Here is a 12,394-nt window from a genome sequence, read left to right as displayed (position 1 = left end):
CTTGTGTCGTAAATATGGATCTATGCCTTTCTTGGAATGAAATATTAATAAATATGAGCAGGTTACTGAAGGTGATATTACAACCAACATTTGTTTCTGTGGACATTATTTCAGAAATTATCGCTACAAAAACTTCAGTAATGTGTTGTCTACCATGGAGAATAAAAAAAAAAGTTCAGTTTTGGTTATAGTGGTCAGATCTTGTAAACCAGTTGATCGTCATACAGTTATGGAAGTACAATAACGACCTTTTGGAAATAGTGTTTTCTGTGCCTCAAGCATCACTAAAACGTTTTTTGATTACAAGTTGAGTATAAAATCGGAGCTGTGTTAGAATCTACAACATGACATGAAGCTGTCCTCATTTGGGTCTGAATAAACCAGTGCTTTATTAGCTATAATCTTATTGAAGACTGTAACATCTTTTTTTAAGTTCATGGACGGTTTGCAAGAGGCATCAAAATAGTTATAAACTCGGATCTAAAAAACAAAAACTGTTCTTGTAAGTTTCTTCTTGTCGGTTTATACAACACAGGGCTCACTTCTGCAAAGATGTTGGCTATATCATGGAATCACAGTTTAAGAACAAAACAACTTAACTCATACGTACAGACTGTCACATGTTTACAAGTCTAGTTTGACAAGGATGGTCTTATAATAGCAACCATCCCGACACCTGCCAGAATTAATTTAGGCAACCCACGTGAAACAGAGATCAGGATGGCCGAACAGAAACTGTGGACTGCATCCCATCGAATACGAGGCCCGTTTGTTTGAAACGCATAGCCTCATTCAGCTTATCCCTAGTGTACATTACTGCTTTGTAAAAAAAGTTATTTAATAATGCGAAAAAGCTGGTGCTAGACGAACTGCTCAGAAACAAAGTTTATGGCGTCAACTGAGCTTCTGACATACACTTGTGGGTGTCATTCACTTCTGAGTACCGATCACCGCACACACCATAAACACATTATTTCCTAATGTAACACCAGGTATACAAACTGTCAGTTGATCAGTATCATGACGATGACTTTCTGATTTTGTGTACCGCAACTTGCCATTTGCTTGCCTGAAGAAAAAAAAAAAAAAAAAAAGCCAATGTCCCTCGATAATGAGTGACAAGTCGTGAAGTCAGAAAGGAGAGGCACCTTTCTTCAGATGTTTCAACACATTGCATGGGGGCTTAATTTAAATAAATATGAATGCAAATATTTTTAGTAGCTGTAAGTCCGATTACGCAAGTCTCGTAAACGGCTGGCCCTGACTAGTTTTAGTACGCAATCTGACTGCTTAGAATGACAACAAAGAATGTAAGAAAACTTTCGTTAACACAATTAATTAAGTCCCCAGCAACTATAAAACCTACGAAACCAACAAAGCACAAGTGTAGCTGTTCTGTATGTGGTAGTATGACTCAACGCACATCTGGCGCGGTTCTTCTTCAACAAGACAAGAATTTTTAAATAGCAATTATACTGACGTGATAAAAGAAAATTACAAATACCATAATTGTGCAAGAAAACCAAAATTACACTCTAATACAAGAACACAAGCCAGATGCTTTGTTGACTGAACCTGTAATGACACATTATTCAGGACACACAATAAATAAACAACATAATATTTATTACCTTCATATATATTGACGAAAAGCACTCTGACCATTACAATATCTCCATTGGAATAACATCTGCTATCTCTCCCATCAAATAACTGCATAAACATGGAACAACACTCTCCACTACCACATCTCACTCTGACTTCACGACAAGCAGTGTCCACCACAACTTCTCGGCAAGAACTGCTTGCCGCTACGTCTCAATAATCACTGCCAGTGGAGGCGGCGGAACAATACTCTCTGGCGCGATTTCTGGCGCTGTGGCTCAGTGTAGCCACCTTTCAACATCTGTTGAACTCTCCAGTCAGGCAGGTTATTATTTGCTCTGCACTCAAGTAATACTCCAGTACAGACCAAATGGTTTCTGAACAGTTTTAGAGTAAACTGTTAGTATTTCACGTACGTATTTTGTTGCATCCTCAACAGCACCTATGCGATCATTCAGTTTTGTACCATCCAAAAGAAAACTGTATAAATCTTACCAGAGATTCAATAAATCAGATCCAGACAAAAACCGTTATAAAATGTAGTATGTACGTTCCCCCCAGAGATTTCCTACGTTCTTTTTCACATAACAACCTGTCCAATAACAGTCACAAAAATTCCTGACATAACAGTTGTCTAGACCCAACCGCCACCATCGTCACCGTGAAAAATCCACATCGCCAACTTCATCTCATTCGTATCGTTAAGGGAGAGTTTCCCAAAACTGCTCTGTAATCTAATTAATAACGCACTATCCAAATTAATTAAAATTATTAGTGACACATGAATTCGTGGATATAACTGTATCATACACCAATGATTGCGAATCTAATAGGTACTTGTCAGTTTCATTTCTTCGGTATAGGAGATATGTTTTTCTGTAAAGTGGATCTACTGACAGTCTCTGGGAGAGTTAAGGACACAGGAGTACGTGGCAAACAAATCGTAAAACTGTTCTTAGTTGAAAGGCTGTGGTCTATGTCAGGGTGCAAGGGACAGACGGGCGCTGTTAGGGACAGTGTACAACATCCTGATAAGTCTGACAGAGGGCTGAAGAAGGAATTCGGTACGTTGTAAACTTCCATTTTGCAGAGCAGCGCAAAGAATTCTCTCAAAATACGCGGCCGGAAAAAAAAATTGGCATACCTGGAAAGACGAAGTCGATTTTGATCCTATGGCGGCAGAAGCCACCTGGGGGAAAGTAGATGTATTGACAGTGGTTTCAACGCTCTCTGCCAAACAATAACGTAGTGGCGTAGCTAGCAGGGCGCCATTTGCGTCTGCCCTTTAATAGGAATACTCACAGCCAGAAGGCTTAGTGTGATACAGACGTGTGAAACAAGCAGGCAACCATGCCACGGACGGGCACCCATGCTACCTATACCCAAATGAGCGAGTTTGGAAGGAGTCAGATTGTGGCCCTCCGAGTGGCGGGGTGGTTCTTTCGGAGAATCGCCACGTGTATTGGACTGGACAGTATTCGCCATCTGCACAATCCACTAGACTCTAGAATCAACGCCTGCCTGCAATGCCCCCTGTGGAAGCTATACCATGTACAAGGAGTACGGGTGTTTCAGCGTTGGTCGATCTCTGGTACCTTAGAACCGCTTGTGCTATTGATCTGTAAATGTAATCATTTCACCTACTCCACATGCACTGTTGCAACAATGAATCTTGAGTGAATGTGGAACCTCTAAAAGAGTGTACTAATTGTTTCCAGCTGTGAAGACACAGATCTGCAAGGGGATGAGAAACAAGATGCACCTAGAGCGAGGAGAATCTGTTGGACTCAAAGGAGGTCAGCAGTAGCAATGTTTAAATGGTTTAAGAAAGTCGCATGTTAGTTCAACAGAATTAGTTTTGTAGTGGGAAGGACGATTAGCAATTCTGTACGTGCAACCACTGTCATTTGTTGAAACGTGAAGTCGCTTTGACGGTGGGAGAGAAGTTCTGCTTTCTCCTCCACTGTAAGAGTGAAATGTGTATCATTGGTTATCGCAGCAGGTTCCTTAGGAAAAGAGAGACTGTTGCTAATGCTATAAATTTTCCATTGGTCAGACCTCGAAAAGTCTACTGCGTTTACCGTCTGTCCGGTGCTGGTAGAGCCAGCAAGATTTTGAGGAGGAGAGCAGATGCACACTTCATCTCAAATCTCCATGAAGGGAACACTTGGGCTTCAGTCTGCAGAGGCAAATACGCCTTCATCTTAGAATTGCAGAGAGGGAGGGCTTCGTCCTAGAGCTGATCATAAACGTCGGGACTGAACTGATAACTCTACAGCCATCCTCTGCTCCTTAATTTTAGAACAATGGTAAGCATGACCTGTATTTGTGTGCGTCCTGACGAGCGGACTGCGGAATCTTAAGTTGCAAGTTAGTGCCTTGTTTTTCTCAATTGACTCATGCAGTCAGTTAATTAAACTCAGCATTCACTTAGGCGAGGAAATGGTGCTTGAAAGTGCCTTCCTTGGTCTGTTCTGTAATCTGTTGCTATTTCAGCAATCATTGGCGGTTTACGTGAACCTAGCTAATAGTATCACTTCGTTTCCAAATCCACCCATGATTATCATATACCTTCAGCAATTCATTTGAACATTGCACGCTTTATAATCGTTTGTATTGCCTGTTCAATTACTGGAAACAAATTAACCTTGGTAATAAACAATATAGTACTGTAACCTTTAGTTTCAGTTCATAGGTCAATGGAACACCCTTTCACATTTTCTCTTCGTAACTTATGGTACCCCTATTCGTGTTTAATTGGACCACCGCTGTTTAAATTCAGATGTTTACTAGTTTCCATTGCGTGACTTCTTCATATCAATGCGGAGGGGTCTGTTCACAGTATAGGCCACAGGATTCAGATCTTGTTAGCGTCTTAGGGATATGCTAAATGCTCAACCACAGTCTCACAGTATTATCGTGGTTTTATCTTCGAAAAATTTACTTTTATTTGAGTACTAGTGTCTGTCACATCTTCGCACAAGTAGTACAAAGTATCTAGGACGGACGACCTGTCTGTAATAAATTATATACGCAAACACATCTCGTGACTCATTCTGTCTATTAGTAAAACCATATAAAAATCCCTACTTTGGTTGCCGAGATTAGCGTTCACATATAGAGAAAAACCGAGGGAGGAGGCTATAATATATAAAATGTAGAGACACTGCAAATAATTTCTTGTGGGTGAATGGCCTGGTTTAAGTCTTTCAATTGCACGCAACTTCGGCTACTTCCATGTTCCTTATCCAACTGGGAAAAGGGGACATACATTTTAACGTGAAATACGAGCGACATGTCGTTTCTGGAGAAACTTCATGTCATCAGGTGGCTGCTGTGGTAAAGGCCAGACCACAAAAACCATGGTCGATTGCGTCCTTTCCCAGGCACACATTTTATCACCAGAAACAATATGTGTACACATAAAAGGTTTGTATAGATTACAAAGCTCCTGCTCTCGTTATTAATGTCTGTTCCTGTTTTTACATTAATTTTCCACCTATTGGACTATCTGACTCTAGGGTAGGAGCCTTAAATAGAGAACACGCTTCATTACGAAATAATCCCGACCATTTGCCTAATACGAATATGTCTCTCTTTTACTTTTCAAATATTAAAGGTACTCAATTAAAGAATGAATTACGTCACCCTGAAATACAACCAGTACAAGACAAAATACTTTCTCTTATTGTTCCCTTGCATATAACACACTTCCCTAACAATGACTACACTCATCCAGTCTCGTTCAACAGATATGTTCAGTCACATTGCTACAGTGCGTTTCCACATTAATTAAACAGGTAATCACTGACCATGAAAGCCTTTTCATTCTACACTCTACTATCAATATGTTTCTCCACAAGTGTTGACTCTCAGACATGACATAGTATCAACGGGAAATCTTTTGGTTAATCCCTCGTCCCTTTCTGCAAAATAAGTAAATTACTAAAATACTTTTCGTCTACAAACCAACGTAACACTTTCTACTATTAATTCTGCTTTCCATCAAATTCTTCCTACTACTTATCTTTGCTGTAGCTTCAAAAGTTCCATAAACCAGCTATAAGTAAAGAAAACAATATAGATACGTTATGATATCAAAGACGCAGTCCTTCTTGCAAGATACAGTCTAACACATACAACAACAACAACAACGAACGAGAAATTTTGATCCAGCAACAAAACCACTAAAAAAAAAGCACAGGAATAGTTACTACCTTCAATACTTCCAGTCAATGAGTTTTACTGTATATTGTCACATTTATAGGCACATAAGCACTCCGTCTTCAGGCCACAAGTTGCCAATCGGGACCATCCGACCGCCATGTCATCCTCAAATGAGGATGCGGATAGGAGGGGCGTGTGGTCAGCACGCCGCTCTCCAGGTCGTTACGATGGTATTCTTGACCGGATCCGCTACTATTCGGTCGAGTAGCTCCTCAGTTGGCATCATGAGGCTGAGTGCACCCCGAAAAATGGCAACAGCGCATGGCGGCCCGGATGGTAATCCAACCAAGCACTTAACTTCGGTGAACTCACGGGAACCGATGTATCCACTGTGGCCGTTGCCGGTATAGACACAGAGATTGAAATCAAAATTATTCACGTCTCAAGAGTAAACAACATGCCATTATCAGGTATAGTACGAACGACAGTTCAAGATTGTTACTTAGTATAACGTAAAGAATTAGATACATATTTATAACGTAAAGAATTAGATAAAAGTTTGTTTTGTGTAAGTCATGTAAAACAGGAAGCAAATGTGGTAACTGCATTTGAAAACGACCTAGAAATGCAATTAATACAAATTGAAGGCCAATCTCTGGAAACAAGACACAAACACACTTATACAGGGTGTTACAAAAAGGTACGGCCAAACTTTCAGGAAACATTCCTCACACACAAAGAAAGAAAATATGTTATGTGGACATGTGTCCGGAAACGCTTACTTTCCATGTTTGAGCTCATTTTATTACTTCTCTTCAAATCACATTAATCATGGAATGGAAACACACAGCAACAGAACGTACCAGCGTGACGTCAAACACTTTGTTACAGGAAATGTTCAAAATGTCCTCCGTTAGCGAGGATACATGCATCCACCCTCCATCGCATGGAATCCCTCATGCGCTGATGCAGCCCTGGAGAATGGCGTATTGTATCACAGCCGTCCACAATACGAGCACGAAGAGTCTCTACATTTGGCACCGGGGTTGCGTAGACAAGAGCTTTCAAATGCCCCCATAAATGAAAGTCAAGAGGGTTGAGGTCAGGAGAGCGTGGAGGCCATGGAATTGGTCCGCCTCTACCAATCCATCGGTCACCGAATCTGTTGTTGAGAAGCGTACGAACACATCGACTGAAATGTGCAGGAGCTCCCTCGGGCATGAACCACAAGTTGTGTCGTACTTGTAAAGGCACATGTTCTAGCAGCACACGTAGAGTATCCCGTATGAAATCATGATAACGTGCTCCTCTGAGCGTAGGGTGAAGAACATGGGGCCCAATCAAGACATCACCAACAATGCCTGCCCAAACGCTCACAGAAAATCTGTGTTGATGACGTGATTGCACAAGTGCGTGCGGATTCTCGTCAGCCCACACATGTTGATTGTGAAAGCCTCATCCGTAAAGAGAACATTTGCGCTGAAATGAGGATTGACAGATTGTTGGATGAACCATTCGCAGAAGTGTACCCGTGGAGGCCAATCAGCTGCTGATAGTGCCTGCAAACGCAGTACATGGTACCGAAACAACTGGTTCTCCCGTAGCACTCTCCATACAGTGACGTGGTCAACGTTACCTTGTACAGCAGCAACTTCTCTGACGCTAACATTAGGGTTATCGTCAACTGCACGAAGAATTGCCTCGTCCATTGCAGGTGTCCTCGTCGTTCTAGGTTTTCCCCAGTCGCGAGTCATAGGCTGGAATGTTCCGTGCTCCCTAAGACGCCGATCAATTGCTTCGAACGTCTTCCTGTCAGGACACCTTCGTTCTGGAAATCTGTCTCGATACAAACGTACCGCGCCACGGCTATTGCCCCGTGCTAATCCATACATCAAATGGGCATCTGCCAACTCCGCATTTGTAAACATTGCACTGACTGCAAAACCACGTTCGTGATGGACACTAACCTGTTGATGCTACGTACTGATGTGCTTGATGCTAGTACTGTAGAGCAATGAGTCGCACGTCAACACAAGCACCGAAGTCAACATTACCTTCCTTCAATTGGGCCAACTGGGGGCGAATGGAGGAAGTACAGTACATACTGACGAAACTAAAATTAGCTCTAACATGTCCACATAACATCTTTTCTTTATTTGTGTGTGAGGAATGTTTCCTGAAAGTTTGGCCGTACCTTTTTGTAACACTCTGTATTTCGCGTTTTACTTTGCCACACAACACTTTTAACAACACATACCCTCACTGATGTAGCTGCTGATGGTGACTTGTCCTCTGAGGACGCCAGCGGAGGGCAATGAGCGTAGAGGCTGGCAGAGCAGCCGAAGGTCGCCATTTCTCGCGTCACGGCAGAGGCAGCGCTAGGCCTGGTTGGCGGTCGGTGCCTGCGAGGGCGGGCGGCGTGCTGCTGAACAGCTGATGGCTTTTCTGAAGATCAGCGTCCTGTGTGCAGCCCTTCTGCAGCCGCGTTGTGGTGGCAGCAAGGGGTGCTACTGCGGAAGGATAGTCACAGCTCCATGCGTGGTCTCCATCGGGTTGCAGCGAGCACGCCCAGGCGGAAGGGGGAACTGCTTTACGTCGTACCCCACACCACTATCGGATGTGTAAATAACAAGTGGCACAGCGACTGTACATCCGAAAAGAAATCAAAACACGCGTTGCGCGTGACGCTCCTGCTTTTGGAAGTGTTGCAAAAAATGGTTCAAATGGCTCTGAGCACTATGGGACTTAACATCCGAAGTCATCAGTCCCCTAGAACTTAGAACTACTTAAACCTAACTAACCTAAGGACATCACACACATCCATGCCCGAGGCAGGATTCGAACCTGCGACCGTAGCGGTCGCGCAATTCCACACTGAAGCGCCTAGAACCGCTTGGCCACTCCGGCCGGCGAAGTGTTGCAATTATGGAATGCCAAACGAAAGCAAATTTCACTGTTCATTATCATGTCAATTGTTAGCCTAACACATCTACGATGAGATGACAAAAATCATGAGATACCTCCTAATATCGTGTCGGACCTCTTTTGCTCAGCGGAATGCAAAAAACTCGACGTGGCGTGGACTCGACAAACAAGTACGATATTGTGATGTTTAAAGCTTTCCCGACGCACTGATTGTTCCATAAAAACACGGGAGAACTGCCGGATATCAGTAACGTCCTTCCACGATATTTCGGCGCAGAGTCTTCTGGCCATCTTCAGGTGAGTGCCACTGTAGTAGTACTGGCGAGTACGCGCTGAGCTCCGCTATTTAAAGCCGTACTGAGGTGACACTGCGCATGCGCTGCTCAACGTACGCGTTCGTTCATAACGGCTCCGTTCGCTGCGCCTCGCGCCCTCCACTGTGAAAGCCTGGCGTATCGGTGTCAGGTCGATTTCCATCTTTATGCAGATAACTACGTCGTCTACGAAGTTTCTCTATAACAGGATTCCAAGCAGAGTTTATCTGATAACCGTTATCTCGATTGATGAGAGTCTCGTTGTCAGACAATCTTATTTCCACAGATTCATTGATAATCGAGCTCCAAAAGTTTGATGTATGGGCCAAAATTTTTGTGTCGTTGTAATTCATGGAATGGTCTGTACCATATTGCAGAGCCTGTGTTATTCTGATAACGACGCAAAGCTCTTTTGGAGGCGACCACAGCTGTTACGAAACACATCAAATGAATTCGCAATCGCGAATAAGGACTATCATCAGCAGTAGAATGGGATGGCGACAATGAAAATCCATGCCGGACCGGGACGTCGTCAATCTATTTTACAGCTGATATTAGTTCTTATACGCAATTGCGAATTCATTTGATGTGCAACAAAGAAGTCGTTGCAAGCCCGCTACGGAAATATTCAGTCATACTGCCTGTTATAGCCATCCACCTGGTTGCGAAAGTGCAGCCGGTGCAGGATTTCGTGCGCGAACTACCTCTCGATTATGTACCACAAATGTCCAATGGGATTCATGTCGGGCGATGTGGATGGCCACATCATTCACACGAACTGTGCACAATGTACTTCAAACCGAACTCAAACAAATAGGGCCTGGTGATATTGCGCATTGTCATTCATAAAAATTCTATCGTTGTTTCGGAACATGACTGCAAATAGTCTCCAAGGAGCCAAACATAGCGATTTACAATCAATGATCGGTTCAGTTGGACCGGAAGATCCAGTCCGTTCCATATAAACGCGCACACCATTATGGAGCTGGCTGGCACAGTGCCTTGTTGACAACTTAGGTCAACTTCTTCGTGGGGTCCGCACCACACTCGGACCCTACCATCAGCTCTTACCAACTGCAATCGGCACACATCTCACCAGACCACGCTTTTCCAATCATCTAGGGTCCAAGCGACATACATGGAGATGGTATCAGTTTTTTCGGACATGTCCGAAAGAACAGATACCATCCCTATATACACTACTGGCCATTAAAATTGCTACACCACGAAGATGACGTGCTACAGACGCGAAATTTAACCGACACTAAGAAGATGCTATGATATGCAAACGATTAGCTTTTCAGAGCGTTCACACAAGGTTGGCACCGGTGGCGACACCTACATGAGGAAAGTTTCCAACCGATTTCTCATACACAAACAGCAGTTGACCGGCGTTACCTGGTGAAACGTTGTTGTGATGCTTCGTGTAAGGAGGAGAAATGCGTACCATCACGTTTCCGACTTTGATAAAGGTCGGATTGTAGCCTATAGCGATTGCGGTTAATCGTATAGCGACATTGCTGCTCGCGTTGGTCGAGATCCAATGACTGTTAGCAGAATATGGAACCAGTGGGTTCAGGAGGGTAATACGGAACGCCGTGCTGGATCCCAACGGCCTCGTATCACTAGCAGTCGAGATGACAGGCATCCGCATGGCTGTAACGGATCGTGCAGCCACGTCTCGATCCTTGAGTCAACAGATGGGGACGTTTGCAAGACAACAACCATCTGCACGAACAGTTCGATGACGTTTGCAGCACCATGGACTATCGGCTCGGACACCATGACTGCGGTTACCCTCGACGCTGCATCACAGAAAAGAGCGCCTGCGATGGCGTACTCAACGACGAACCTGGGTGCACGAATGGCAAAACGTCATTTTTTCGGACGAAGCCGAAAGTTCTGTTTACAGCATCATGATGGTCGCATCTGTGTTTGGCGACATCGCAGTGAACCACATTGGAGGCGTGTATTCGTCATCGCCATACTGGCGTGGTGGTATGGGGTGCCATTGCTTACACGTCTCGGCCACCTCTTGTTCGCATTGACGTTACATTTCAGATGTGTTACGACCCGTGGCTCTACCCTTCATTCGATCCCTGCGAAACCCCACATTTCAGCAGGATAGTGCACGACCGCATGTTGCAGGTCCTGTACAGGCCTTTCTCGATACAGAAAATGTTAGACTGCTGCCCTGGCCAGCACATTCTCCAGATCTCTCATCAATTAAAAACGTCTGGTCAATGGTGGCCGAGCAACTGGCTCGCCACAATACGCCAGTCACTACTCTTGATGAACGGTGGTATCGTGTTGAAGCTGCATGGGCAGCTGTACCTGTACACGCCATTCAAGCTCTGTTTTGCTCAATGCCCAGGCGTATCAAGGCCGTTATTACTCCCAGAGGTGGTTGTACAGGGTACTGATTTCTCAGGATCTATGCATCCAAATTGCGTACAAATGTAATCACATATCAGTTCTAATATAATATATTTGTCCAATGAATACCCGTTTATCATCTGCATTTCTTTTTGGTGTAGCAATTTTAATGCCCAGTAGTGTTGTTAAGGCTAACCGGCCATTGACCCCCTTTCGTGCGGATGCACACGCATTGCCCAAACTCTTCGGGACTCGGTAAGATTCTCAGCCGCGAGTAATGAGTGTAGTGAGCAGGGGCACGACGAATGTAGTGCGTGGACATTAAGTTGGGACTGTGGGTCTCACGGGGAGCGTGCAAGGGATAAATCCCTGCAGTCGCACTATTTTCTGTGCCCTCGGTGGCTCAGATGGATAGAGCATCTGCCATGTAAGCAGGAGCTCTCGGGTTCGAGTCCCATTCGGGGCACACATTTTCAACTGTCTCCGTTGATGTATCTCAACGCCTGTGGACAGCTTAAGGTATTGATTTAATTATCATTTCATCGTAGCGACATGGTCACGAGCCCAGGGGAGGAGCTGCAGGCGATGTCGTGCTGTTAGCGAAGGCACTGACTTCGGTCGTCTGCAGCCGTAGCCCATTAACGCCAAATTTCGCCATATTGTCCTGTGGATATGTTCGTCCCACATTGACTTTTGCGGTTATTTCACGCAGTGTTGATTGTCTGTTGGCAGTGACAACTCGTTGCAAACGCCGCTGCGCTCGGTCGTTAAGTGAAGGCAGTCGGCCACTGGGTCGTCCGTGGTGAGAGGTAATGCCTGAAATTTGGTACTCTCTGCACACTCTTGACACTGTGGATCTAGGTGTATTAAATTCCTAACGATTTCTGAAGTAGAATATCCCATGCGTCCAGCTCCAACTACTATTCTGCGATAAGAATCTGTTAGCTCCCTTTGTGGGGCCATAATCAGGTCGGAAACTATTTCACATGAATCACATGAGTACAAAC

The sequence above is a fragment of the Schistocerca cancellata genome, chromosome 2 (assembly GCF_023864275.1).
Source record: "Schistocerca cancellata isolate TAMUIC-IGC-003103 chromosome 2, iqSchCanc2.1, whole genome shotgun sequence".
In the NCBI taxonomy this organism is placed as follows: domain Eukaryota; kingdom Metazoa; phylum Arthropoda; class Insecta; order Orthoptera; family Acrididae; genus Schistocerca; species Schistocerca cancellata.
This window is presented reverse-complemented; position numbering follows the sequence as displayed.